This window comes from Mastomys coucha, unplaced genomic scaffold, assembly GCF_008632895.1.
Source record: "Mastomys coucha isolate ucsf_1 unplaced genomic scaffold, UCSF_Mcou_1 pScaffold1, whole genome shotgun sequence".
Classification (NCBI taxonomy): domain Eukaryota; kingdom Metazoa; phylum Chordata; class Mammalia; order Rodentia; family Muridae; genus Mastomys; species Mastomys coucha.
Genome location: NW_022196891.1, coordinates 69,685,729 through 69,690,924, shown reverse-complemented (window position 1 = coordinate 69,690,924; position 5,196 = coordinate 69,685,729). Strand labels below are relative to the sequence as shown.

The 5,196-nt window shown below is 45.7% G+C and overlaps 1 protein-coding gene across 3 annotated transcripts in view; it reads right to left on the bottom strand.

Annotated features, from left to right (window-relative positions):
- Positions 1-5,098, bottom strand: part of Dcaf8 (DDB1 and CUL4 associated factor 8) — a 44,789-nt gene extending 39,691 nt beyond the window's left edge. Inside the window, exons 1-2 of one of the 3 annotated variants that reach the window (XM_031389919.1) lie at positions 4,952-5,098; positions 3,764-3,836 (exon numbers count right to left, since the gene is read on the bottom strand). The gene's annotated coding sequence lies outside the window, so the exon portion shown is untranslated. Of the gene's footprint in view, positions 1-3,763; positions 3,837-3,960 lie in introns of all 3 variants that reach the window. The other 2 variants (XM_031389938.1, XM_031389927.1) reach the window with 2 other exon arrangements.
- Positions 5,099-5,196: the final 98 nt, after the last annotated feature.

Below are 5,196 nucleotides of genomic sequence, written 5' to 3'. Positions count from 1 at the left end.
AAAAAAAAAAAAAAAAAGACAGATTCAATCTCAAAGACTGAAGAGCCAACTCCATAAATAAATAAATAAATTTAAACACAACTCTAATGCCAATGTTATATAAACTTCAGTTTGGATCCTTTTTTAGACAGGGTCTCTCTTCATAGCTCTGACTATCCTAGAACTCACTTTGATGATCAGGCTGGCTGCCTCAGCCTCTAGAGTGCTGGTATTAAAGGTATGTCACAACACACAGTACTTGCATCCTTGTTTGGTTTGGTTTTGGTTTTTTGTTTGTTTTTTTTTTTCTCTAGATCTCGAACTCAGAAATCTGCCTGCCTCTGCCTCCCAAGTGCTGGGATTAAAGGCGTGCACCACCACTGCCCAGCTGGATCCTTGTTGCTTCTTCATAATCTAGCTAGTTCCTAAACATGGTTAGAATAACTTTTATATAGCAAAAACAGTACAGTACAATAGTAAATCTTCTGAAAGCATAGTTTAGCTAGTCATTTGATTTTGAAGGCCAATAACGTAGTCAGGCATGGTCATCTGTGCCCATAATCAATCCTAGCACTCAAGAAACTGAGACAGAAGGAGCAGAGTGAGGTCCCCAGTCTTGAGTTACATAGTGAACTCAGGATGAGGCCTGGCTAGTATAAAGACCCTGTCTCAAACAAACAGAACCAGGATGGCACTACATGCTTATGATGACATTAGGAAGGTAGAGACAGGAAGACCAGAAGTTCAAGGCCATGCTCAGTTATTTATTGAATATGAGAGCAATTTGGGCTACATAGGACTCTTAAAGAGAGAGAAAAAAAAAAAACAACAACAAAAACTCCTTGTCCTTTTAGCAATATTTATAACTCTGAAATAGCCTTAGAGAGACAAGAATTTTACATCTGTAATACACAGACTAAGAATGGTTCCATGAATATAAAGATGTCACCTGAAATCTTTCCCACAAGTCTGGGGAGTGTTTTTACCCAGTACACAAGGCAGTAAGGAATAGCCAAGTTATTCTTTCAACATATTTCCTCCACAAAAACCAGATCTCATAAAAATACAATGCCTACTTCATGACCACTGCCAAAAGTCTTGACATTACAACGGGGAAATCTCGACCTGGATGAAGGTGACAAAAGCTAGCCAATCAGCCCTCCTCACCTCACCAATCTGAATGATATTGCCTTTATACTGTCCTGTCATCAAAACTTCAACTTTTATGAACCTTCAACTCTTCCAAAACAGATATAAAAGAAAAACAAAACAAGAAGATTTAAAGCTCTTTACCTGCACTGTCTTAAGATGGTGTAGCCACGAGAAGAGACGAGTGCTTATTCCTAGTCCTGATTCACATCAGAAACAACAAGGCAGTTGGGCAGTGGTGGCGCCCACCTTTATCCCAGCACTTGGGAGGCGGAGTCAGAGGCAGGCGGATTTCTGAGTTCAAGGACAGCCTGGTCTAAGGAGTGAGTTCACACACAGAGAAACCCTATCTTAGAAAACCAAAAAGAAAAAAAAAGAAAAAAAAACAACAACAAAGCATTCATTTCCTCGTCACATTCTTAATAATCTGTTGGTGAGGCTCACCACGGAGCCCATAGTCTTGGAGAAAAATGTGTCTCTTTTGATAGCAAAAGTTAAGCACACAGTGGCTAGCTGCAGCACCAGTGGACATTACAGCAGGAGGGAAAGGAAGACAGCATGCTCGGGTAAGGTATGCTAACAGGCCCAGAGGAGAAACCAACCAACAAGGAAATAATTGACATTTAGTTTAAGAATGTATTTAGAAATACACTATATAACATTTCCTATTCCTACGCTCAGAAATCAGGTTTAAAAGGCACCCTATAGGACATTCACAAAGCAAAAAAAAAATAAACAATAAAACTGAATTGGAGGGGACAGCAATTAAAGTGCTCACTGCTCCAGAAGAGGCCCTGAGATTAGTTTCTGGAACCCACATGACAGTTCACAACTGTAACTCCAGATCCATGGGATCTGCTGCTTTCTTCTAGTCTTGCCTCCACAGGCACTATCCTCACATACATAAATTCCGACACAGCCGCAGGCACATAAATCTTAAAAAACGAATCTGAGGGACAGAGGCTGTGGCCCAGTAGCAGAGAGCTTGCTTAGTTTACCTGAAAACCCCAGGTTTTGTTTCTTTGTTTGAAACAGGGTCTCACTATGTAGCTCTGGCTGTCCTGGAACTCACTTTGTAGACAATGCTGGGCTCAAACTCAGAGATTCACCTTCATCTGTTTCCAAGTGCTGGCATCAAAGGCATGCACTACCACCATTAGCCTAAGCCCCCAATTCTTAAAAAAATAAAATAAAATAAAAAATAAAAAAATAGGAAGATGAGTACAAAACAAACAGGTGTTACATATTGCCTATGATTAGTCCCTCACACCTATATACACAGTACTTGGGAGGCTAGGTGAGACAAGTTTGTATGACCAGCCTCATCTATATTGTGAATTTCAGCCCAGCCTGGGATAAAGTGAGTTCCTGTCTCAAAAGTCAAATAAGCAGGCTGAAGAAATGGTTCGTTGTTTAAGAGCACTGGCTATTCTTGCAGATTCCATTCCCAGCACCCACAAGGCAGCTCACAGCTCCCTCTACCTCCAGTTCCAGGGATCTGACACCCTCTTCTCCTCTCCTCCAGCATTAGTCATGCAAGTGTTGCACAGACGGCCATGCAGGTAAAAACACCCATACACATTAAACCAAATTAAAATGTAAAAGCTGAATTTTTATTCTTAGATCTCACATAAATGCATCCGCATTTAAGGTCTTTATTTTAGTTCATAATGAGTACTTTCTAGCTTGGGCACCACAAGGAACAAAACTTAGCAGAGCCACTCTCAAACTTTGCCCAGTACAAATCCTAAAGGTACTAAGGATTGGTCACACCTACACTTCCAGAGCCAGGGAGCTTCTCTACTAACTCTTGCCAGTCTCAACACAGTCCTGCCCTCTGCTACCAGCAACCTACAAGCCTGGTAGACAACATTCTGACAACTGTGTACGGACTCCCGATTTGGCCCTTGATGCTGAAAGCACATGATGATTCTTCTACTAACCAAAAATTCTGCAAGCTAGCTACAGAAGGGGCTACTTAAAAAAAAAAAAAAAAAAAAAAAAAAAAAAAAGAAAAAAGAAATAAAGAAAGGAAGAAAAGAAGAGAAAAGAAAAGAAAGGAAGAAAAAAAAAAAGAAATCCCCACCATGTTTTGAAAAGTTGTGCCTCTGAGGCTAACTGGACTTATTCACCAACTAAATGGAGGCTCGCTCACTCATCACTCCTAGCTTTTAGTCAGGAGTGGTTAATTACTCTCCAGATGGCATGGATGATAACTTCTGGGTTTGGGGGAAGAGATCTGACTTGACAAAAGGCTAAACAGAATTCAGGCAAACCAATTCTCAGTGCTTAACAGTCTGAGACATGAGCCACACAAAGACAAAAATACACTGCAAACAAATAAAGGGGGGAATAAAAAAGAGGGGCAGAGTGCTCACTCGGGGTTTTAAACCATTTGAAGACACAAAGTAACAGTTCCTGGCAGCAGGTCAAAACACAGCCAATTAAATTTGTAAATAATTTAACCAAAACTGTAACAAAGCTACTAACAATACCCAAACTTTTGGAAATGGGATGGGGGTGGGGAGGGTGGGGGGGCTGGGGGGGAATAAAAACTGTTGAGTTTAGCTGTCTGCACGTACGCATGAGAAAAGGGTCTTGAATTGTGGAATTAAATGCCTTCAGTGCCACTCACCTTCCTGCTTTTATCGCTGACCGAAGTCAGGCCCAAGATCCTGAGAAAACTGGTCTGGAGGTTCGCTGAAGAACTGAGAAAAGTGAAAGTTTACATGGCAAAGGTGTCTCTTCTGAACGCAGCCAAAACATACATTTATGACCACACTTTAATGGGGTTCCCCCCCCTCAGAACTATTTAAGACCAAAATAACTTACCTAATTCAACTCTGAACTACAGAACAAAACCCACGCCCGTAATGGAAACACAAAGGACTTAACACAAGATTTAAAACGCCAGGCGAGTTGTCTTCCCAGCTCCACCAAGACTCCCAAGAGTCGCTTATGAGGAAAACCTGTATCTTTTCAACTCTAAAACCAAACCACCCCTCTCAAGAAACTACAGAGCAGCGGGAGGGGGAGGGGAGAATCCGCGGGAGAATGTGATAGCTCCAGTGCGGGTTTGTTTACAGGACTACACCAACAATCATGAGTCAGAAATTCAAGCCGCCAGATGCTTTCCAACTAATAAGCAGCAAGCGGGACCGTTCTAAGGTGTCCTAAAAGATTTCGGGACAAGGGTTGGGGGGGAAGTCACACTAAGAGAACGAGATCACAAAGCCTTCGAGAACAAGACTGCCAGTTTGTTGGACCTCGGCCTTCCGTACTCGGTGCTGGGCCTGAGAACTTGGGATGGGGGAAGGGGGCACATTGCGCGGTGGCCTCGAAGTGACGGGGGTGGGGGGGAAACGCAGCCGGAGCCGGGTCCCCAGATTATTAAAGGGAGACGAAATGAGAGTTTACGAATGGGTCACCGGATCGGACGAGAAGTCCCTGCGAATCATGGAGGGTGGCCCTAGGGGGCGACCCCGCTGTGGGCCGACCGACCCGGGCCAAGGACGAGTAGTCCTGCCAGCACTGACTCGGGGGAGGGGAACGAGACTTAAAGTCTGGGAGTTTCAGGAAAGGGATCCGGCCGGTCCTGCGGGAGAGTGGGTCGGGGAGAGGGGGGGACAGGCCGAGCCGGACGAAACACGGACCCGGTAGGTCAAGGGGAGGGCGTCCGGCTGGGGCAGTTACAAGCACGGGAGCTGGCGAGGCCCGGCAGCCCGCTTCCCAGCTAGGGTCATCCTTCTGCCAGTGGATGCTCCGACTGTTCCAGGCCCAGCCGCCCCGTCCACTGCCGCCACCGACGCCGCCGCCATCTTACACTGGCCAGCGGCAGCCACCACCACCGTCTCGGATCTCCGCGCCTGCGCCTGCGCCGTCACGCTTTCCGGCGGGGTTTGCGACGCTGTGCTGGAGGAGACCGGGCGAGAGCGGTCCCGCGAGCTCTGGGCTCCCCAACCCTCCCGGTGGCCGCACTGGGGGCGGAGCCTGGGGCCCAACCGAAGCCGCGAGGGGCGCGTGCGCGGGGCGGACGACCCGAGTTGGTTTTGGGTTTGTTTTTTTTTT